At 36.9% G+C, this 25,362-nt stretch overlaps 1 long non-coding RNA gene across 2 annotated transcripts in view; it reads right to left on the bottom strand.

The window, feature by feature from the left end:
• Positions 1-1,953: 1,953 nt before the first annotated feature.
• LOC116470207 (uncharacterized) overlaps positions 1,954-25,362 on the bottom strand; it is a 246,423-nt gene continuing 223,014 nt past the window's right edge. The window contains exon 3 of one of the 2 annotated variants that reach the window (XR_004248559.2): positions 1,954-2,038. This is a non-coding gene — a long non-coding RNA (uncharacterized LOC116470207). The remainder of the gene's footprint in view (positions 2,039-25,362) is intronic. The other variant, XR_009212437.1, reaches the window with a different exon arrangement.

Here is a 25,362-nt window from a genome sequence, read left to right as displayed (position 1 = left end):
TTGGGCTTAAAGAACAAACTGATACCCAGAGGCTTTCTCTGAAGGTACTAAAGAATTGCTTCACTGTTAAACTTCAGGGCAGAGGTGGCAAAAAGCCCAAACTTTGTGGGTGGGCAAGCAATTTGTGTGGGTTTTTTTTATCTTTAGTTTTTTAAGACAAGGTCTCACTATGTTGTCCAGATTGGAGTGCAGTGGCATGATCATGGCTCGCTGCAGACTCAACCACCCAGGCTCAAGTGATCCTCTCGCCCCAGCCTCCTGAGTAGCTGAGACTACAGGTGCATGCCACCATGTCCAGCCAATTTTTTTTTTTTTTTGTAGAGATAGAGTCTTGCTATGTTGCCTGGGCTGGTCTCAAACTCCTAGACTCAAGTGATCCTCCTGCCTTGGCCTCCCAAAATGCGTGAGCCACTGCATCCAGCAGTAATTTGTTGAATTATGTCCACAGAAGTTATAGCTTCACCACGATCTTTTATATAAAAATTACGGTATTGATGAAGAAAAAGTAAGACTCCATAAATTAGAACAGGTATAAATAAAAGGCTTCAAAAGACACAAAATACTTTAAACTCCAACCTCTTACTCACACTTCTGTGTCCTTCCCTTGTCAGCTGACATATCCACTACTTCATTGTCTGATGAAGTTCTTCCTCCATTGCTTGGAATCATGTCTTACCTGGGGAGTTATCTTAAAAGAGGAAGTCAATATTCAAGCCTCTTCTGCCTCAGTCTAGCATACCTGTAAGGTCAAATACATCAAAGAATTTTTCAGTGTACTGCCTTGAGCAGCTGAGAAGGATTATAATTGTTTTCTCAGCTGATTATTAGAAACTTGGAGTCAGTGATGGACAACACTGAAATGAGGTTGACATGCCAAAAAGTCCTTGATGGTTTCCATTAAAAATTCCTGATGGCTCTACATTCAAAATATATTCAGAGTACAACAGTTCTGACCATCTAACTGTATCCTGGAGTGAATCACCACCATCTCTTGCCAGGATTACTGCAGATGCTTCCTAATTGGTTTATGGACTTCTACCCTCATCTCCCTTACCTCGTCACCATAATTTTTTCCCAATTCAGCAGACAGATTGACCTTTTAGAAACTTAAGTTCTGCACTGTGACTTTCTTCAAAACCTTGCAACAGAGTAAAACCTCACACAGTAAAAGCCAAACCTTTAGAATGGCCCATAAACTCTACATGGCACAGCTCCCTGCTGGCCATCTGACCCTTTCTTTTTTTTTTTTTTTTTTTGAGACGGAGTCTCGCTCTCTCACCCAGGCTGGAGTGCAGTGGCGCCATCTCAGCTCGCTGCAAGCTCCGCCTCCCAGGTTCACGCCATTCTCCTGCCTCAGCCTCTCCGAGTAGCTGGGACTACAGGCGCCCGCCACCCCACCCGGCTAATTTTTTTGTACTTTTAGTAGACACAGGGTTTCACCATGGTCTTGATCTCCTGACCTCGTGATCCGCCTGCCTCGGCCTCCCAAAGTGCTGGGATTACAAGCGTGAGCCACCGCGCTGACCCTTTCTTTTACCACCAACTCCTCAGTCACTCTGCTCCAGCCACACTGGCCTCCCTGCTGATCCCTGAACTTGCTAAGCACAGTCCTCCTTAAGAACTTTGTACTTACTGCTCCTTCTCTCTGGACCTCTCTGCCCCTAGATACCTATTTAGTTGGTTTCCTCTCCTCCTTTAAGTTTTTGCTTGCCTTCTCAATAAAGCCTACCTTGATCATTCTATTTAATTTTGCAACCTTCCCCCTTCTTGCCACCCAGCATTCTAGATCCCCCTTGCCTGTCTTTCCTTTTTAGTTTACTGTTGCATGCAGTCTTCTAACATGCTATGTAATAATTTAATTAGTAAGTTTACTGCTGATCATCTATCTTCTTGTGGTAGAATATAAGACTCCAGGGATCTGGTCTCTTATGTCAGTCCTTAGCTTACCTATTTGTCCTCATATTTCTTCTGAGCCCTTCTGTTCATTCTGTATCTAGGAGGTGCTGATTTCTTCAGGCTGCATTCCTAGGTCAGCTACCTTGGAAATAAAGGGAAACAAGAAACCCGAAATGAGTTGGTTAGGTAGATATTTTGTCTTTCAACCCCCAATACATCATGACCCTCCAAAATCCTGATATTTCTTGAAAGATCTTGAATGCTATTGGTATACTAAGATACCATTAATTGGAATGAAGATATTGTTTACTAAATAGTAACCTGAAGGCTTTAAAGAGTTAATGTCGCTTTCGAATAGGCTAAACATAATCAGACCATGTATTTAGGGTGGGGGAAAAGATGAGGTTTTGTTCAATTTGTGCTCAGATATCTGTCTTACTATATATAGTTTTTCTTGAAATTCTAAAAATAATATATTCATTTGGAAAGGCATATAAGTTGAAAATCCTATTATTATAGGAAGTTTCTGAAGCTAATTAATTCATCTTCTCTTGATTATTTTCCATAAATATTCCCTGATGTTTCCTTCTGTCTTTTATGGTTTTTGAAGTAGCTTTGCAGTGTTTCAGAAACAGTCATGGTGAGCTAGCTGCATGCTAGTGTTCCAAAGTCTGTTTCCATATTTCCATCAGACAGTAGGCTATTTGTTCTTGGATATGTCCTAAGGCAATCCTGACACAGAAATGTAAAGTAATCACAGTTATCTGGAATGTTTGATTAAAATTTACAGTGATAGCTTTGGCAGCAGAAATATTCTTATACACCAAGATGTCATAACGCTTGTTTTTTAGACTGTGATTAGACGATGAATCCATATAATCCTGCAAAAGTACCTTTACATTTATTACAAGGACTCCTGTTTATTCAGCCTGGCTATATGTGCTGGACAATTTGCAAACATTATTTCTTTGAATTATCAGAACCATCCATTTTACAGATGAAAAATTGAAACTGTGAGTCATGCAGTTATAAGTAACAGAGGTGAAATTTCCATGCAGATCTCTCTGATCTCAAATACTTAGTTGTTTTTACTAAGTCTGCCACCTTAGGCTTTACAAAAGGTAGGATAGATAGAAATAGAAATGCACAAATAACTACAAAAGTTTTTTGATTCCCAATTAATATAAACTTATTTCAGGAGGGAGTGAATGTATTCATTTCAGAAGGAAAGTGACATGTATTCAAGCCAGAAGATCCAGTTGAAGAGGCCAACTGGGAATACTGTCTGTTCCCTTTTGTGGTAGTGGTAACTCAATATAATATATCACAAAATTTCAGTGAGTTTTAAATTAGTAAGGAAAAGGCTGAGCTAGCTAATATTTAGATAGTCATTGAAATATCTAGGAAGAGTACACAGAGAAAATTTTCTGTACTTCTATTTAATAGTAGTAGACCATATTTTTCATGGTTTAATATGAGGCAGTCACTGGGAGAAACACTTTCATGCAATCCATAATGTCCTCCACACTCTTATTATCAACTACTTTAGTTGAGGAAATTGAGACTTACATAGGTTTAGAATTTGCCCAAGATAACAAATGGGAGAGTTGGCAATTAAAGTCTATGTTTTTAACCGAAATTCTCTTAAGTACTATAAAGCATGGGTGGTATTGCCTCTGAACTGAAATGTAGCTTCACTGCATGTTCCCCCCACCCCATGCAAGGTCACAACATCTTATAAAAACAATTGCAATTATTTAAATTGTCCTAACACAGAATATTAAATATAGTAGTATTTGAAATCAGCTCTAAGAGTTATATAATATAGATTATGAATGTGTTTATTCTGTGATAGTAAAAAAAGAAATCAACTTTCAACAAACTATTTTAGATAGGGATCTTCTGGCCATAATAACACTCCTAGTGTGTCACATCTTCTTATATCCACATCTTTCTGTAGTTCTCTCTCACAGTGGCTGTAAGTGTGGAGCATGCCTTGCTTTGGCAGTAGGACGTAAGCAAATATGACAGAAGTAGAGGCTTGAAAGATGCTAACACATTGAGGGGGATGTTCTTTTGGAATACTGCCATAACCTTGGTGGTATCCTGCTGGAAAAACTACATGGAGAACCCAGGCACATTGGCCAATATCTACAGATAACTCTCAGACATGTAAGTAATGTTATTGTGGACTATCCAGCTCCAGTTGAACCATAAAAGGACTATAGACACAGGAGTGACTACAGGCAATATCAACAAAAGAACCACCAGCTGAACACAGCCCAAATCACAGAATCATCAGCATATAAATGGCTGTTACCTTAGTCATTAGGTCTTCGGGTAGCCTGTTACCAAAAATAAATAACTGATACACTTTTTTCTTTTTTTACACACACAAGCACCTGTGTGTATACATACTATTCTCTGCCAACATATTTTCACGTATTATCTGCTCTTGACACTGAGAGAAAAGGTTATAAAATGTCTAAGCCATATTTCCCTATATTGTGTGAATCATTGATATTGCTGTCTTTTTGGTTGCACTTCTATAAACCTTATGAATACTTCACAAATACAAATTTACTGAACTGTGGTATAAAACTACCTAGAAAATATGATGCATACTAAAGTATAAAATATTATTTCATCTAAACATTTATGCATAAAAATATTTAGTCCCTATCTTCCTCTTTTAGTGATTAAAAAATAAAAGACACTCGTAAGACAGGTAAGACTAACAGTAAACTGAGTAATACTTTAAAATTCAGAAACATTGACTTAAAGTCATCTTCATGGACAGATAGGAAAATAGACGTCTGTTTATTAGAACCTCAAAAATATTATCCTCATCTGTATTATTCATAGATGACTGAAATAGCAACAAGATATTAAATATTTTGGCACAGGGCATTGCCCCCAGTCAAAATGCAAATCCTTGGTAAGGATAATATCTCTAGCCTCATCATTCATTAACAATGTAGTATAACTATATTGGATTTCTCCTTGACTATGGGTTTCCCAGGATATTAGGAAGAGTGAGAAGAATCTACCACCCTAAGGGACTGTGACTAAGAAGAGAAAGGGGTGGGAGACACACCTGATCCATTTTATTATTTTTCTCAGAATCGGGAATGGAATCAGGCTAACCATACATGCTTTCAGGGAGGAGGTAGGGGGTACCAGCCTCATGAGTCCCCACCTCTCCCAATTTTTCATTCAACACTGTAACTTTTACCCTGCCTCTCCTAGAAACTTACACAACAGAGAAAGGGAGAGTCACATAGGCTTTTGAGAAATATGAGAAAGAATTCTAGAAATATATTCAAAGCTCTGCTACTTTGACCTAAGTTATCCTAGTTCTTTCTGAAAAACGAAAATAATAAATCATTTTTATTTGATTGTTCTAAGGCAAAGATTAGCAAATTCTGGCACATGGGCCAAATCCAGCCTACTTCCTATTTTTATACAGCTTGTGAGCTATTTCTAGTCTACAAGGCACACAACATAATCAGAAATGTGACAACTTTTTCTTCTGATCCTTATTAAAAAGTAAACAAAATGATTCATGCCAAAATTTAATACTAATAAAGATATCACTAAAAATATTATATTTTATAATCTCTTGAAAACAAGAAATGTTTTGTGAACTGCCATGAAAATAATAGTGTTTAACATTTACAAGATGCTCATGAAAATCTTTTGTATGAATGAATCCATTTCAACATTTTATCCATTACTAACAACTAGCTATCTTACTTGCTTATGTATAGACAGAAAAATCCTTTAAAAATGCAGAGAATATTAAACAATTAGACTAACATAGCCAAGAAAACCAATTTGGAAGATGAAATTATTTAGACCGGTTGCCTTTACTGCTCTAATTACATATAATAGCTCTGCTCCTCTCTGCTTTGACTTGTTTGTGTGGACCTTGTCTTAAAGGACAAAGTGGAATATTTGAGGATAAGGAAAGCAGAAGATTGAATATTTCAAAAAGAATCAGAGGAATCCTGAGAGCAGATGGGTAGATTAGAGAAAGAATAGCAGAGCCGTGGCAGTAGTTGCACCTGTCAAAATTTGGCTGGAATATATGTTCCCAGTTGATCTGATTTCACAGTAACAGGATGAGTCCATGAAATACTTATCCTGACACTTTAAAATTGTGGATTTTACGGTTTGCTGCTGCTCCTGCTGGGCTGCCTGTTCCATTCAGCTATGCTGAATCCACATATCTGGAAATGGCATCACTTGTCAGAGGTTGAACTGCTTCCAAAAAGGCCAGTTCAGTCCAAAGAGACCCAAGATTGACAGTGAGGTCACAAGGTATTGTAAGAATATAATAAAATAAATAATGGAAGGTTAGGGGAAAATATTGCAGTATTTTAGTAATCAGTGAAATTGATAAATCATAAAAAGTATTTATTACTTGGCTCTGAAACTTTAACAGAATAGAATTTGGTTTCCTTGAACTCTATGATGCCTATAGTGTTTAAATTTATAATAAATAAAAACTAAAATTGTAGATACTGTGGCTCCCAGCTTGGTAGAGTATTGAGATTTCGACTCTGTGAATAGAAGAAAGAAGGAAGGGAACTGGGATGGGTGTAGACATAGAATAGCAGCCACCTCATTTCCCTACCACCAAATAGCCTTGCTGTCCATTCCCTCCTTACCCTACTACCAAATCATCTACCAACACTCTGAAATACTTGTGTCAAGATTCCTCATTAGTCAGTGATATTGCCAACTCATGTCCCAGAATATGTAACCTAAGTCCCTTGAGTGAAACTCCTAGAAAAACAGAAGAGTAAATGTTGAATCAAATGTCTTTTAAAAAGCTTAAATTTATATATGAGTTGGCAAGAAAATAAGAAATACTGAGTTAAGGGAAAAAAACAAAAAGACATGGGAAGCATTAAAATTGGCTTTCACCTTGTGAGCATTTGCCAAATTCTGATACATTTTTACTTCTGTTTTTATGACTTTGGAACCTGTCAGGGGTTATATAGGGGTGGGGGAAGTCCAAGGTCTCCTAACTTACAGAATATGAAAAGACCTTCCCTCATAAAACTGGACCTCAAAGAACTACAATCTCAGTGGAAAGGTGAGAGCGAGCATGAAATAATTCATCCAACCACTCACCTCTCAAAAAAAAAAAAAAAGACTACAAAGAAAAACACCTTGGCTATAAACAAAATCCAGGCTTCACATGGGTTTTACATTAACTCATGCTACTTATGCTACTTATTTAATCTGAAAACCTCAAGCTGAGAATGTAAAACATTTCTAGACTAGAACTAGTAGAAGAAAATGCAAATCTTCTTTGTATAAACTTAACTTTCTTCTAGGTCTCACGCTCCAAGAAATATTTACTCAGTCAAAATTACAAAACACAGAAATATGTCACTAAGTATAGTAGAAAAAAAAGAAAACAGAATTAGACAGGCAAACAGTTTAAAATATTCAAACTATCAAACTATAAAATAAATATTTATGTTTTTTAAAATAGGAAGGATCAATAGTAGAAAGATCAAGAAACTAAAAATGGCCAGTCTTATTTGAAAAGTAACCAAGCAATTTTTGGCAATAAAAATGTAACAATTAAAGCTAGAAACTCAAATAGTGAATTTAATAAAGTTTTATTAAACAGTAAGTTAGATCTGAAAACTTCAGCACAAAAAAACAAAGATGTAAACAACATAAATGAAATGTTAAGACATACGAAAGAGAGAATAAGGTCTAAAAATTTTAATCAGTTAAAGTGTCTATGTTTTGAAAATTATCAAGCAAGATGAATAAAAAAAATTCCCTAATCAAATCACTATAAAACTACAACTAATAAGGAATATCTTAAAACATAAGAAAATGATAGGTTTACCTTTAAAGAAACAACAATTATACTGACAGCAGACTTTTCAGTGGTACCAATGCAAGCCAGATGCAAGTGGAATATTTTCAATGTGTTCAGAAAAAAATTGTTTATCTAAATTCTATACCAAGAAAAATATATTTTAAGAAAAAGATAATACAATATATTTTTATGCAATGAAAACCTGAGGGTTTGCTCACCAGTGGACCATGGCTAAAATGACCTCTAAATTATATGCCTCAGGCAAAAGGGAAGTGATTCTTATGGAAAATCTGAGAAGTAAAAGGAAAAGAATATGAAATGTCCTTCCCTCATAAACTGGACTGGACCTCAAGTACTACAATCTCAGTGAAAAGGTGAAAGTTTAAAATAATTCATTCAACCACCCACCTCTCAAAAAATGACCATAAAGAGAACCCCCTTGGCTCTTTGTGAAGGAGAACTCCTTTGAGAATTTGTAAACAAAATCCAGGCTTCACATGGTTTTTATTTGAACTCATGCTACCTGTTTAATCTGAAAACCTCAAGGTGAGAATGTAAAACATTTCTAAGCTAGAACTAGGAAAGTCATTGGTTAATATTTAAATACATCTAAATATATATTGACTGCATTAAACAATAACCATGTATCCTGGGATACAAAAGATAAAACTACAATGCATGACAATAAAACATATTTAGAAGAGAAATAATTGGATTTACAGACATTATATTGTTTTGAAAGAGATGGAAAATATTGATTAAATTTAGACTTCAAAAAATATTCATGTTAAATTTGATAGAATAACCATTAAAAATACATTTAAAAACCTATATTTTCAAACTGACAGAAGAAAAATTTAAATAAGAAAAATAATCCAAAAGAAGGCAAGAACAGAGAACAATGAAATATAGAAGCAAGATAGTCAAAAACACAAACTATGACTGTAGAAATAATTTCAAATATATCAGTAATTCCAATAATGTAAATGCAAAAAAATTAAAAAAATAAAGATTATGATTAATTTATTGGATTCTGTCAGATTTCTTTTTAAAAAGCAATTTATAAAATATACATCTAAGACATAGGATTCAGAAATATTAAAAGTAAAATGATGGAAAAAGATTTATCAATCAAACGAAACTGGTGTCACGCTAATGGTATCAGACAAAATAGACTTGAAGGGAAAAAATGGATTATTACAGATAAAAATATTACTACATATTTAATAAAAGATTCAGAAATATATAAAAATCCTAAGCCTTTACTTATATAGCAGACTTTTAAGTATAAATAGCAACAATCGAGAATACAGGAAGAAGTCAACCTAAGCAAACAAAAATTATTGTTACATCAGTAAGTTATATATTTAATGGGTGCACTTAACAAGCTTTACATACATAAAAATATATAAATAACTGGATCCAACAATTGCAGAATACACATTGTTTTCAAACTCACAGAGAACATTATAAAATTCATCAGATAAATGTAGAGCGAATCTCAACAAATTTTAAAGGGCTAGTATAACCATCACATTTTCTGATCTTAATAACTTTATAAGAAATCAATAATGAAAATATAACCATTCAAATCCCCATATATTTGGATATTAAGAAATATCTAAATAATCAAGGAGATAAAAAAAGAAACCACAAGGAAAATAAGAAAATATTTTCAACTGAAAGATAGTGAACATACCACATATTAAATTGGGTAGAATGCATTGGAAGCATTATTTATAATCATAAACATTTGTATTAGTAAAGAAGAAAGTTTAAAAATTAATGAAGTAAACATGCAATTAATTTTATCACTTTTCTATATGACCCTGCAAAAGTGACTTAACCCCTCTGTGCCTCAGTTTCCTCATCTAAAAATAATACGAATATAGTACTTATTGAAGATTGTTTTGAAGATCAAATGAGTATGAAAAATATTTCACATTTCCTCCAGATCTACTCTCCTGACTTCTCCACTCTGTTCTGTATCTCAGGAAGCTTATCTAAATAGACTACAATAGTAAGACTTTCTGGATCTCTGCAAATCTCAAGCAATAGCAGGAAATAAGTTGATCAGAAAAGAAAGAATAAGGATACTTATTCACATAGCTCCTTCACTCTAGGCCACAATTTGGCAATGGCTGCATTCCTAAACTTAAGATGACAAGTCCTGTTTGGTGGCCAGGTTACAGTAACTGCCTTCTCCCGTACTTTAAGGCTTAGAGGTGGCAGAGGCTTACTGTTGTTGTTACCCAAGAGTCTTTTACCATCCATTGTTGGTTTCCTTTAATCCTAACCACAATGTTGTAGAAAGGGAGAGAAATATGGATCAAAGGGTACAAAGTTTCAGTTAGACTGGAGCAATAAGTTTTAGTAATTTATTGCACTGTCTAGGAACCACAGTTAATTATATTGTATATTTCAAAACTGCTAAAAGAATAGATTTTTAATGTCCTCATCACAAACAAAAAGCTGATGAGGTGATGGGAATGTTAATTAGTTTGATTAACTCTACAATGTATACAGAGATCAAAATATATACCACATCATATTCCATATAATATATGTAAAATTATTTGTCAATTAGAAACAAATTAATAAAAAAGAAATTTTAAAAGGTTGGTGAGAGGGACGGATTTTAATATAGATTATTGGCAGTAGACTGTCATACATAAACATAATGATAGTAGAAAAGGGGAGCAAATACAAGATTACCTAGATTTATTTTTCTTGCTAGAATTAGGCCATTTAATAAGCATGTCTCAGCAACTTTCAGACTTAGATGGATTTAAGGTTTAAAGTCCCTCAGGTGAGAAAAGAACAGTACAGAAAATAATGCACTATGAGGAAGTTGAGATTAAGAAATACACAGAAAGCCTTATAATGATTGAACTTGGAAAAAAACAACAGGAATGGTATTAGGCAGAAATGTCTTGCCCAGAGTCCTTCCCACACCCATATTCTTCTGGTTTCCCGCTTTGATAACTATTTTTCAAGCTCAGTTTTAGAAAATAAAGAACTCCCGTCTCTATCCCTTGTGTTATGCCTCGAAACATAGGGATATTTACACTAGTTCTGAGAACTGAACATCACTAGGAGTCACCAGCATTCTGTGCTTCTGCAGGGAAAAAGCTAATTCAATTGTGCCTGGGTATTTTATTGAAATGAGAACAAATAATGGATAAGTAAAGCAAATAAAATATCACCCCTAATTCACACAGAATAGATATGATAAAATGGCATGGAACCATAATAATCATCTTTGTTGAAGAAAGCTCCCCTTAAAATCCTTTGAGACTTGGCTCAGATTTCCAAGAAGACCCTGTGGATCCTCAGGTTAGGTAGAAGTCCCACCTCTCCATTTTGATAATAACATGAATATGTAATCAATAAATTCCCCATTAAACAGAAATTTATGATAACTTCGTTTCATGCATTACCGTAGGGCAATGACAATGTTGCTTTATCATCATATGCCTGCACTGTATCATGTCATGTGCATAAACATAGGTGTTTGATAAATATTTTTTTGAATTGTGGCACCAGAATAATCCCATATAAAATAACGTGATGCCCCCACACATATATGCTCCCCTTAATCTAAATGCCACCAAAAATAGCCCTCCAATACAAGATACAATATTTAATCTGTTATTGAAATAAAGAAATACATTCAACTATATTAATATAAACAAGAAAATTTTCCTCAGGCAGCCTTTACCCTGGCTCAAAATAAAACTTCAACTGATGCCACTGATATGTAATGCAGATGCTTCATGCCAGATGAAGTATTTGAAATAGGAAAACAGTGAATGTGATTGTTCACATTCAACTTTGAATACAGATACCTTAAGTGCTAAGCTTTTTTATACAGCCCTTTTTTCTTGGCAAGATTATTTCATCTCCTCAAAACATTTTTAAACAATTTAATAATGTAATATGACGTAATGTAATGTCCTCAAACAATACCAGAGTGTATGAAAGACAATATAATACAATAACGGGGTCCCTGTAACAGGTCATTAGCCCTGATTCGCTAATGACCTAAGTGTATCATTATATATATAATAAAAACTATTTGTACTATATGTTTCTAAAACTTCATGAGAAAAAGACATATCGTGCCTCTATAAAAATAGCCTTTTCTCATTAAGAATATTTGTCGTTGAAAAATTAATAATTTTTTTGAGAACTGAATTTTTGGACTTTTTAAGGCAAACATATTGAGAAAGCTGGATAGTGAGAATATGGGTTTTTATCAATTCTAAATATTTAAGATTTTATGAAAATTAAAACAAGGGAAGCAACTCATTCCTATAGTGAAGTAGAAGTACCTGGTGCAGACTAGAAAAGAAAGACTAACAGAATCTAGGTTAAGAGTAAAGTATACTAGGGAGAAAAAACCCTATCAGCTTAGCATCAATTCTTTTTTCACATTCCACTGACAACTCTCAATGATATTGAATTTGGTTATATGTGTTCTCATTGGACGCCAAATTTTTGTTTAACATTTTAGAAAGCAGTGCAGCACCTCTGGTGGAATACTCTCTTATCCTATGGGGAAGGGTCTCAAGTATGACCTCTTCAGGCCTTTTTTCCTTAGTCATGATTTTGAGCCCACCAAAATGTCCACCCTCTCCCTACTGAGGTTGCCTAAGCAGGATAACTTTGAAGTTCAGCCCCAAATCTGATAGTATGCATGCCTAAACTTCATTGTAGAGAAACTCCAAGGGTTATTATTAGAAGTTTATTGTGAGGTTGGAGAAGTCAGTAACTTTATAATTTCAACTGTTTTCTGAGAGGCTCTGAGACACTGTCCTAGATAAGCATGGTGTATAAAACATTGGTATATGATTTCTCATATTAAATAGCATGATAAGACATAGCCTGGCTTTGCTTCACCAATATTAAAGGAAGTGGAATACTCAAAGGCAGAAGTGCAACATAGGGATAGAGTACAGACACTGAAGCCAAGGTAAGATTCAAATGCTTCATTGTTTCTAAGCCTCAGCTTCTGTACCCATAAAATGGTGCTAATAATATTTACCACATGGGGCTATTAAAAGATTAAGTTGGCCGGATGCAGTGGCTCATGCCTGTAATCCTTTGGGAGGCTAAGGCGGGCGGATCACCTGATGTCGGGAGCTCAAGACCAGCCTGACCAACATGGAGAAACCCCGTATCTATTAAAAATACAAAAAATTAGCCTGGCACGGTGGTGCATGCCTGTAATCCCAGCTACTCAGGAGGCTGAGGCAGGAGAATCACTTGAACCCAGGAGGCTGAGGTTGTGGTGTGCTGAGAACACACCATTGCACTCCAGCCTGGGCAACAAGAACGAAACTCCATCTCAAAAAAAAAAAAAAAAAAAAGATTAAGTTGAATAAGATATGAAAATGTTTAGCACAGTGCTTCACACGTGAAAAGTAGTCAAAAGAGGAGGGTTAGTATTATGCTAAGAACCAATAACTAGTGTATTAGGCTGTTCTTGCGCTGCTATAAAGAAATATCTGAGACTGGATAATTTATGAGAAAAGAGGTTTAATTGGCTCACGGTTCTGGAGGTGATACTGGAATCATAGTGGCATCTGCTCCTGGGGAACCCTCAGGAAGCTTTCAATCATGGCAGAAGGTGAAGGGAGCAGGCACATCACATGATGAAAGCAGGAGCAAGTCAGAGAGAGAGTGGTTGGAAGGAACATTTTTAAATGACCGGATGTCACAAGAACTATCACAAACACAGCACCAAGCCAGAAGAGATTTGCCCCCATGATTCAAAACCTTCCACAAGGCCCCACCTCTACCACCAGAGATTACAATTCAAAGAGTATTAAATATTTAACCCTTTTTAACTTTCTTTCAAATGAAACTTTTTTCTTCCTAAAACATGCACAACTAAGAATTTCTTTGCTTGAGTCTTTTACTCACTTCTTTATAGACATTAATCCTGTATTTTTTTCTCTAATTTGTACTGTAATTTGATCCTTTTTTAAAGAAAGTCTGTTTGAGGCTGACTCTTCAGATTCTTTGTACAGCATACTTAAACTATAAAAATGAACTTAGGATTTTCATGTATGTTTTGGGGAAGAAGTTCTGAGGGGTGTTAAATAATATGTATCTATTTTTTAAGGATCAAATAAATATCATGGATTTTGCAAGTGAATAATGATTTGTGAATCAAGCCTCACTATATTAAGACTATACTGAGTGCCCCTTTTAGGACAAGATTAACAGTTTGTTGCTTTAAGCAGTTTTTAAAAAAAATTATACTACAGTTCCTCTCATGCCTTAGGCTGACAGTTGCAGTCTCCATGACATTTAGCACTGTTAATTTTATTTTGGCTGCATTTGTAATAATGCCATTTTATTCAACTTTAACATACCCAATTTGATTAGCCTTCTATCATATGAAGATACAATACCAGTATAATAAAATAAACATGCTATGTTAAAGATCTCATATGGTCTCTTGCATGTACTGTGATCTCTGCTTTTAAAGCTAGGGATAAACACTATAAATAGTGCATGAATTAAAACTTTGCCACATCAGTTTTATTGTAGTACTAATAGACTGGCAGAATACATTTCATATTATGGTGATACAAATGCTTAATCTCTGAGCAGAACAATAAAATTCAGAAACATAACATTCCTTTGTGGGGAGGAGTTGCTTTTAAACGAGCTCAATAAAAAAATGCAAACTGATTACTCCAAGCACACTGAAAATTAGGCATCGCCAGAAGGAATGTGTAAAAGGCTTTCTGATAGCTTGGATTAGAGACAATGATTCCCACAAAGCCTATCAGAGATAAATGAAATAAATGGAAGGAAGATGCAAACTCGGTCTTTGTTCCAGTAACTGCCGAATGTCATATTGGAATTCTCAACACAAAACCAAATGGCTGGCAAGATCATCTGTATGCAAATGTAGAGTAAGTGACCCTCCCCAGCTCAATAGCTATTTTGAGATAATTGAAGTCTATACTACAGGAAAGTAGTTTCTTTCAAAGACTACGTTGTCTTTTCATGATACCTTAAAAATTCCATGTGAGTACTTAATGGCTAAAAATATTTTACTTTTACAGTTTAATAGAGATTTGCTGTTTCTGTAGCTGTCCAGCATCTGAAACCCTTTCCTATTTGGTGAAAGGCTAGTTTTCATTTCTCTGAAAATCAAAGGGGGTCAGAGACTACCTCTCCCTGCCCCTGACAGGTAGATCAGGTGATCCAGGCTTGGTCAATCTGATGATCCTTCCTGCCACTTTGAACTGTGAGCAAGTGACAGAAAGGAGCAGGGACAGTTTGGAATTCATTTCATGAGGCATCTTGCAGTGGGAAGTGCAGCGCTGCCCAGGGTGGAGGCCGAGGGTAGTGTGACAGCAGCAGAGCCGGGCGGGGCACCCCAACCAGGCTGTTCCTGCAGCATGACCTTGGCTGTGGTTCTTGCTGCGGAACCTGCCTGCATTTTTGCCAGTTTATAGGGTCTCCAGGCTTCTCCGCAAACAACTGAGCTTCCTGATATTCTGCCAGCAGATCTCTCTTTTGCTGAAGTTAACAAGAATCAGTGTCTGATGCTTGCAACAAAGAACTCTGACTGACACGTAGAGGGTTTTCTTATTGTAAAGTGTTGTCAGCACTGCTCTAATATGTTTTGTTCTATGTATGAAATGAATAATAATACTTGATGGAAATATACCCACTCTTCCACACATCTCTCTATATAATGAAATCCTCATAATTCTAAGGATTCACCTGATAAAAAATATTGTTTCAGAGACAGATTAGAATAGTCAGAATTAAAGATTTTTATTGTGGGCGTGTTACGTCACATAATAGGCACAACAAAGGATTGGTCACTAAAACTAACAGAATGCAGCTATTGAAAGAAAAATTATGTAAGGAATGTCCATCTCTGTATAAGTAAAAATGTAACTTAACAATATATAACCAGCAAAAGACTTTGGGAGGCAACATAGCAAATTTATTAAGACTAAGAGTTCCAGTTCAGATTTGCCACTGACTAGCCATGTGATTTTAACCATTCTACGTCTTACCTTCCACATCTGTCAACTGTTTATGCTGATACCATTTAGTTCACAGGGCTAAAGTGAGAATTAATCGGGATACTGATATAAATTTGTGAGCGCAGTACTAACACACAGTGAGAGCTTATACATGATGGAGGCCCATCTGCCAGGTAAGTCTGTTGCACTCACACACCAATACCACTCCCAGCTTTTCCTAGGTTCCTGCATATTGATTTGTTGGGATTTATGTTGGGAAGGTTAACACAGTTCATATTAGCATTCTGTCTCTTCCCTGATCCCTCAGGGATTTCATTAAAGGAAACTATCCTTTCCCTGCCTCAGCCACTAGGGAACTCCAGGTGCCATAGTGCTGGTATTGTTGTTTTCTGCTCTATGTCACATTTAAAGAGAGAAAAACAAAAACAAAAAAGCCAACAACTTTATACTGCGAATAATATTAGCAAGTTTGCTCTAGAATAAAAAATGCTGATGATTTAGACAATGAAAATAGCCATTAGGGAAGTACTATTGAATTCTTTTTTCCTTTAAGATTAGCTCCTCACACCCTTCCTCACCTTTGACTAAGAATTGATCCACAGAAAAAGAATTCTGAAACTTCCAAGTTACAGACTATAAGAAGTTGGGTTAATGTATAAAAGTTGCTCATCATTAAAGGAGTGATCGCAAATCTTTACCTCCAGCAACCTAGCGCAACCCATCGTTCTCTCCCCTGACCCACTGCTCATGCCTCCTAAGGGATCTCCCTGCTCTTCACACTGGCTCCCACCTATTCTCTAGTCATCATCCTGAGTGATCTTTTAAAAGCGTACATCAAATCACCTCATTGCATCTCACGAAACTTTCATTCATCTCCCTCTGCACTTAGAATAAAATCTAAGCCCCGTCCATGTGACACACAAGGTCCCACATACTCTACTTCAACTTCCATCTTGAATGCCTTTACCCTTGCCTATTGTGTGAACAAGCTGAAGACTTCTCCAAGTAGGACTTCCATGTCAGACTTCCCTCTGCATGACTTACCTCCTTCCCCCAGATCATTTCTTTGTTGTATCCTATCAGACAGGACCCCGCTTAGATGTCCCCACCACCCAAGTACTGTCTATCTCATCACTTTTATTTTCCGCAGAGCAGTTTTCTGAAAAAAAAAATGCTGCATATTTATTTCTTTCCCATTCCCCAATGGAGTTAAGCTCTATGCATGCAGGACCAATTCAGGTTTGTTTACCAGTGTGTCCCCAGTGCCTTAAACAATACTTGACACATGGTAGTTCAATAAATATTTGTTACCTGACTAATTGACTGAATGTATGACTAATTGACTCTATGTATTCAAAAGATACATAGAAAAGGGAGTGAGAGGTGGGTGGTAGAAACCCACCTCTCACTCCCTTTTCTGAAAGTTTCTCCCCTTTCCTGAGTAGGATTCTGCCAGTAAGAGAGAAAGAAAAGGCTCTGCAGCCCCCGACAACTTCTGGTTCTGCCAGTACAAGGGACATACATTGTTTGTAGCCTCTGCCAGTTTCCCAGATAACAGTCTGAACTTTCCTTTGCTAGCAGGGTCTCTCACGCTCCCCAGACTAAGGAATCACCCAGGACTGTGCACCTAAATTAGACCATAGAAGACAACCTCATATGGTAACACCACACCCAGGCTCAGGACAGGAAATTTACTCACCGCACATCAAGGTAATGAAGGTAACAAGTGCGATTTCACACGAGGATTCCTGCTCCCAACAACAGAGGATGAGGGGGCAGCTCATTAACCAAGTTTGAATTTAAGTATAAAATGCCATATTTTCACAGGAGGAAATAGATGTGTTTTCTGTTAAGAATTCCAGTCTGAGTTCTCACTCAGCCTTTAATTCCTAAATGCAGAAAAAAACTAATAAGCTTCTTAGAATACATACATAAGAAGTTCTGTTTAACCCTAAGCTATTTAACACTTCAGTGGTTTTATAAGCACCAGTCTCATTAAATCTTGTGTGTGTGTCTTTGTGTGGGTAAGGCAAAGGGTGGCCGGGAGGGATCACTGCCACTGAACAGTCACACTGAATAAGCCATAGGACTGAAATTAGGAGGCAAGCAACAGTGACATCTAGTGTGGGTAAGAAATGCCAATACTGGCAAACTGCTTTTCTTTCTATAGCAAAAGACAGGACACAAGAAAGATGGGTAGCAAATTAGGGTCAGAAAAGAGAAGATGATGGCAAATGTGAAACGAGAATGCAGATATACTAGATGACTACAGAAAAAGATTCTTTTCCAATTCCTTTGCCACTAAATGTTCTTCCCAGTTATATATTATTATGCACTTTCTTAGCTGAAAAAGCCCCTAAGGTGACCCACCCTCCCACTTCTGCTCTCCCTTTCCCCTAAACCCTCTCACTGTGCCCTCTGGATCTCCCCTCTGGAATCAGCAAGCTCTTCTTATCCTCTTCTTGGAACTTTCTTTGCCTCTTGTTTTAAAAGGAGTCTGTTGGATACTACCTGCCCTGAAACCCATCTGAGGAAAAGCTCTTTCATTTGTTGATCACACTCTGCCATGATGGCTGCTGTTCTTGCCTCCCATCGCTTATCTGTATCTCCCTCTTACAAAAATTTCTGCTCCTTTGAGCTCCTGCTAAGCAGATGTGTCACTCTATCCCCACTATACTTGTTGCAATCATCTGACAAATCCCTGCTCATTCACAACCATTTGTTGAATATTTTAACTCCTGTTCACAGTTTTTTCTAGACCCACCCTATCATCATTTTCAGTATCAACATCCACTTGATGAACCATGGCTGCTCAGCTCTTCAACCTCCTCAACTCCAATGCCTTCCCCTCCACCTCAGCCACCTACTGCCATTGTCCCATTTGTCATCAACAGAAGCTGCAACATTTCTGAAAACTCAGCTTCAAACCTCCCACTCACATATATTTCTCCTCTTCAGTCTCTCAAGTACACCCACTAACCTATTCCACCAGCCACAGTGAAACCTCGAATCCATTAACCCCTTTACTTTCTGCACCTTCTGTCAGTCCCCACCTGGACTCATTGCCCTCCTTATCCAGCCCATATACTCAAGGTCTAATATTATATCTACTGCTCTGAAAATATACTTGATTCTCTCATTCTTTTCTCCTTCCACCACACTCATAGTTAATATCGCTTATCCTTGCCTAGTTAAGCAGTCAAACATCCCTAAAGAAAAATTAGTAAACCCACCTGACTGGTTTTACTTTAAATTCATGACTACCAACCTTAAGTAGATACTCACTACTGGCTGGCAATCTGCTATGTTTCTCAAGTAGTATAACTTCCTAACTCACCAAGAACTATTTTATACATACTTCAACCTCACTCTAACAGTCTCACCTCATTACTCTTTGAAAATAAAAAGCTCAATGATCCACTTTATATTCTCAACCTTAAACCTTTAAACCTACCAGCATCCACATCCATTTTTTCTTCTTCCTTCCTCCTATCAAAGCCTACATTGTGAATGTATGCTCAAGCTCCCACCTTCTCTCTCACCTTCTCAAGGACTTCACTAGTCAATCTCTCCCCCTTCTGCATCAGTAATTTTCCCTTCTCTGCTGCATCAGTTCTATCTTTATACAAACATGCTGCAGTATCGCAGATCAAAAACAAGCAAAAACCTCTCTCAACCCCAGAATTTTCTGTTCCCTCCTTCGGAGCCAGATTCCTCAAGAGGCATTACTGGTGCTGCCTCCACTTTCTCACCTCCCATTCCCCCTTCATTCTGGTTCCTGCTCCCCACTGCTCTGGCAAACACTTCTTGTCCTTAACCTCTCAGGAGCATTAATCAGAGTTGACAATTTCATCCTTCCACTGAGGGCAGGACTTTATATTCTGAGTTTTCGTCCTACTTCTCTGGTTATTCCTTGTCACTCTCCTTTCTAGGCTCCTTAGCCCCCATACTAAAGCTATAAATATTGGCAATTCTCAATGCTCAGTCTTGGCCCAACTTCCCTTCTCCTCTTAGAGGATGGTGTGCATCCTGGCTGAAAATACTATTAATATGTTTCTCCCAGAAACTAGCATGAATCTCTACTTTGAGCCCCGACTCACATATTCAGCTACCTAACATCTTTACTTAAATATTTCACACACATCTCGATATTATTATGTCCAAAGCTAAGTATTTTTTTGTCCTCTCGACCTGTCCTTCACTCTTCCCAATCTCAGTACACAGCACCACTATAAAACCTGGTGATCATTTTTTATTCTTCCTTCCCTCTCTTTCCCACATCCAAGCATTCAACAATTTGTGTATTTTTTTATATCTAGCATATATCTTGAATTAGAGTATTTCCTTCATTTTTACTGCCATTATCATATTCATGGTCACCATTATGTCTCACTTGGTCTCTAAAAAAGTACAGTCAAGATAGATTAGATGATGCTCCAACAACCATAAAATCTGAGGGACCAAGAAAGGAAAAGAACTAGAAATATTTGGCACTAGTGACTACAAAGTCTACCCCTTTAGTCGTCAAATATTCCATTCACCATCTTTTCCACAGGCCCAATAACTACCCCTACTCCAGAGAGACAACCTGCATTGTATTAAGTTCAAAGTTCAAGATCTCTCGATGATATATGATGGGTTCTTATCTTAGTGTGCCTTCTCTTAATATGGAGACTATAAAGAAACAGAAACTTCCACACATATACCCAAAATACAATAGTGGAACAGGGTCAGGATAACTGCAATAAATATGCCCATTTAGAAAGCAAAAGAATGAGAGGAAGACCAAAGTAGTCAATGTTCCATTGTAATTATGAAATTCTACCCAGGGGTGGAGAATGTTCTTTGATTAGGCTCCAATTCTCCTGGAGAGAGATTCCCTAGTCCACTGTTTGTCATGACCTTGGCTCTGCCCCTGGAGAAGATCTTTCTTTTTCATCATCCAACATGGCCACTTCTAAAATAGTCATTGGAGAAAATGCCCTCCCAACCCTCACCTCCCACCCCTTTGGGCACTGAGCCTGCCTCCTACCTTTAGATATTTGAGGACCCAAGGAACACAAACATATTTAGTTCACACTGTGATTTATTTGGTATACAACTCTCTTTCAAAAAGTTTGCTTCTCATCTATTTGATTCCAGCTAGCTCTGTGTGCCATTTACCACACCCATAATCCTTTCAAGGCATACGTTCTCTCCTTTTCCCCTCTCCTCTCTTCTCCTGTCTCCTTTTTCACTAAAATTTTGGCTCTGCGAGATCTATGATTTTATTATTTACTGCTGTAACCACAATACCAAGCTCAGTGCCAGGGATATGGTAGACACTCAGGAAGTAGTTGTGAAATGAATGAATAAAGGAACCTTACCTGAACTTTGAATTATGATTCTGCCTTCAGGTCCGGTTTATGTTCTTTTAACTATTTCATTCTTCTTTCTTCTCATCTTCACCTTGTAAAAATGATATCACCTGCTGGCCCAAGTCTAAGTAACTTCTTGTACTAACCTGTTTTCTTCCCTACAAGTTTTCACTTCTTCACTCAAGTATATTTTGGACCCTGAGAAGTTGCAGAATTCTAACTAATATTCTTCACCTGTTTTCCTAAAACAATATTGGCCTTTTTTTAACTCTAGAGCAGAGGGTTTCAATCTTAGCCGCACATTTGTATCAGCTGGAGAGCTTTTGAAACTCAATTCACTAGCAACATACCAATCAATTAAGAGTCTCTGAGGGTGAGACCTAGGCATCAGTACTTTTTAGAGCTGCCCAGGTTATTTCAGTATGCAGCCAAAGTTGAAAACCACTGTTCCAAAGTAAGTTTTCTCTCCACCTCTTTCTTTCCTCCATGTTTCTGAACCCTAATACTGATTGCTCAACCTGTGGATCTACCATCATTCCAAACAGCAAATCAACAAGTATTGAATTCCCTAAGTACTCACATCTGTGACTAATTTACTTCCTCCTCATTCATTTTCCCCCTCCCAGCTGCGCCTTTCTCTTTCTATTCATGGCACTAAATTCATGGTTTTAACAATTGCACTTTAAATTACTTTTCAGATTTGATCCCACATCTTCTCTTCTCCTCAATTCCAAAACTTTGCTTGAGATTTCAAATAAATCTTCTATATTTTCTCATCCAGCACATGAGCTCATTCTCTCTTGCTTTCACTCATTCTCACCCACTTGTCTTTATTTTTGTTTTAATCATAAAAAACAGTATATCTAGACTTTTAGTAATGTAGCTTATCTCTGTTATGTTCTCTGTCCTCTAATTTGTCCTGATTCTTGCTTTCTTGACTACAATTACTGGTCAGCACATCCTCCTGCAGATATCTTTCTAAATATGACACTCTACTAGAAGGGCACATTGTTATTTATTGTCGCAGTGCCTAAAAAAAAGTCTATAAACATGCAAACTAATATTTCATATGCCTTGCTATGGTCCTAATTCATAAAAAGAGGGTATTTTTAAGAGAATAAAAAATGGATATTTGAAGATCCATAATCTTAAAACATGTATAAATAAGCACAAATGTATATGGTCAGGAATGGGAATATCTTTTGACAGCTTATCAACCTCCCTTAATATGTCAGCTGGTCCCGAATATGTGTCTGTAGGATGTCAGACTCTTTCAGGGCCTGAAGCTGGGGCTAGAAGGTAACATCCCTGGTTAGCTGGCACTTGAACTTTCTCCATAGATTCCATCATACTGTAAATGGGACAGAGCAAGCTGTTGGAGACTTGACTGGGAAATAAGTTTCTGGCCCAAAGTACAGTTTGGGCAGGTCACAGGTTCATGCAGCAGTTGAGTTCAATTCAGACCCAGCTGGATGCAACAAACTAGCAGTAGAAACAATCATGATCAGACAGAAGAATAATATTCACTCATATGCTTCTTGATTTCCTGAACTGCCCCAGGCATGGTGCAAAGCCCTGAGATTAAGAACATCAAGGACAAGTGAAGAAATAAATATACCAAAATAATGGTACTACCATTCAAAAATTGAGATGTACATTGGGTAGAAACATGATATAAAGGAGGGAGTATTTGAATAGGTCCCTAAAATTTGCTGAGAACCAGGAGATAGAAATTGCGGAATTAGTGGTGGCAGCTCACGTCTGTAATCCTAGCACTTTGGGAGGCTGAGACGGGCAGATCATGTAAAGTTAGGAGTTCAAGAGCAGCCCGGCCAACATGGAGAAATCCTGTCTCTACTAAAACTACAAAAATTAGCCAGGCATGGTGGCAGGTGCCTGTAATCCCAGCTACTAGGGAGGCTGAGGCAGGAGAATCGCTTGAACCCATAAGATGGAGGTTGTGGTGAGCCGAGATCACGCCATTGCACTCCAGTCTGGGTGACAAGAGCAAAACTCCATCTCAGGAAAGAAAGAAAAAAGAAAAAAAGGAAGGAAGGAAGGAAGGAAGGAGAGAAAGAAAGAAAGAAAGAAAGAAAGAAAGAAAGAAAGAAAGAAAGAAAGAAAGAAAGAAAGAAAGAAAGAGGAAGGAAGGAAAGAAGGAAGGAAGGAAAGAAGGAAGGAAGGAAGGAGGAGGGAAGGAGGGAAGGAAGGAATTGTGGAATTAAACTAAGTATGTGGAGGAACATAGCAATAATTAATTGACAAAAAATGTGGTGGGCTATTTTGAAGAGCAATGAGCTTCCTTCCCAAGAAAAAGGAAGCTGTTCACATCTGACAGAGATGCTGAAAAGTTCTTCACCAGGAGGTGAAGATAAAGCTCTATATTGAGCACTTATTCCCCCTCTGCAATCCTAGAGCTCAAAATGGAGAGCTAAAAATAGAAGTATGTAGATAAAGATATTGTATGCACATATTATATCCATATAGACAGAGAAAAATATAGGAAAAACTCTACTTAATACATAGACTTGGAAATTTTAAAAAGAAAATCACCAGTAGTGAAAATAATGAAGTGAAATGGAACAATTTCACTCGCAAAATCTTTCCAAATGTACTATCTTAAAATAACATAAGACTCTCATGATGAGACTAGTGGTGATTCTATTAACTCACGCAAACACTGCGGACATTTTCAATCATTCTGTGATAAACTGTCACACAGCAGCCTAATTAGCTCCACAGACTGCTTTCATTTAAGGGCTTTCATTGTGTTACTATTCTAATCATTTTTAAATGTCCTCCTCAGACTATTTTCTATTGTACTGTTTTTCACTCTGGGATCCACATTTTACAGGCCTCCCAGAAGCTCCTCATCATTTTAAAGATTGTATTTCTAATAATGTCTTTGATTATGTTGCAAACTCCTTAATCTATATGGTATTGTGTTGGTCGTGTTAGCAAAGTGTGATCTAAAATAATAAATCCCTGTAACATTCTATGAACACCAATGAAGAAGGGGTTAATGATTTTTCAGCTGCATTTCTTGCTGGTGAATATGGCACAGATGAATATTTTTGAAATGAATATGAACGGTTTTAGATGAGTGCTCCTTAAATGTCACTGCGTATTAGTCATGCAAGGATCATTAAGAGGTATGAGAGGTAGACTTGCACATTTCATCCAAGACATAGATTCTTGCTGAAGACTGTTACTGTCAGAGTTGCCAGGTTAGACCATGCTGGTAATGATTATTAATGTAACTGAAGCATTAAATGGTTCATTTTTCTCCATTTTTCTTCATATACAACAATATTTCCAAAATATTTATAAAAAATGCATTTTTCTGCATGAGTCCTGGGGTAGCAGAGAATACAAGGTAAATAAAATGCTACAAATATCAAAATAAATGCATGCAATGGAAATTATCTTCTACTAAAATTTAACAATAAATTAATGTGTCTATTTATAAGCATAAAACCCATTCCTCCTAATGAACCATGTTAGTTCTCTAGGGAAACATGAACCATTGAGCATCTCTAATGTTTAAATGCCAGTAGATAACAATAGGTTTTCTTCCTTTTTGATATGTTAGATATAAATCCCTGGTTTATAAGTATAGTTCACCTTAAGATAATATCCAGTGCCTCCCCAAATGTTTCTCTGTCACATGAGAGACACTTCACAATCTCACAACAAAATACACTGAGTAGCAAATCATCTAGAATTTGTGAGGATATCAAGTTGCTTGAAAGAGTCTTGAGATCAAGCACCAAAGAATAGGTTTTTTGAAATTAGCCTGATTGCCCCTAGACAGCCTATATGTGCCATTGGCATATTCTCACTGCAGGAAGAGGGGATAGCTCTGGACCAGTGGTGTAAGGCCCCAGCAGCTTTTCTAAGAAAAAATACCTTTTCTCAATACCAGGTTCCATATATCCATTTCCTTTGACTCTAAGCAAATCATTTAACTTCAATTTCTTCATCCATAAAGTGAGAAGCTTGTCATGGGGATGACAAGCCTGCTTAAAGCTTTTAATAAGATTCTTTGAAGACAGCCAATACAATTCACTGTAAATTATAATATGGCAATTTGAATTTAAATAATTTTTTTCTCCTGAGTAATATTAGCTATTGAGTACTCTTTGTCAGTGTAGTAAATTATTCTGTAACTAGGTAAAACTAGCCAGCAAAGTGTGAAAAGTTGCTGTCAGCATCTTAACTTTGCACAAAAAAA

The sequence above is a fragment of the Hylobates moloch genome, unplaced genomic scaffold (genome assembly GCF_009828535.3).
Source record: "Hylobates moloch isolate HMO894 unplaced genomic scaffold, HMol_V3 SCAFFOLD_2, whole genome shotgun sequence".
Lineage (NCBI taxonomy): Eukaryota > Metazoa > Chordata > Mammalia > Primates > Hylobatidae > Hylobates > Hylobates moloch.
This window is presented reverse-complemented; position numbering and strand designations above follow the sequence as displayed.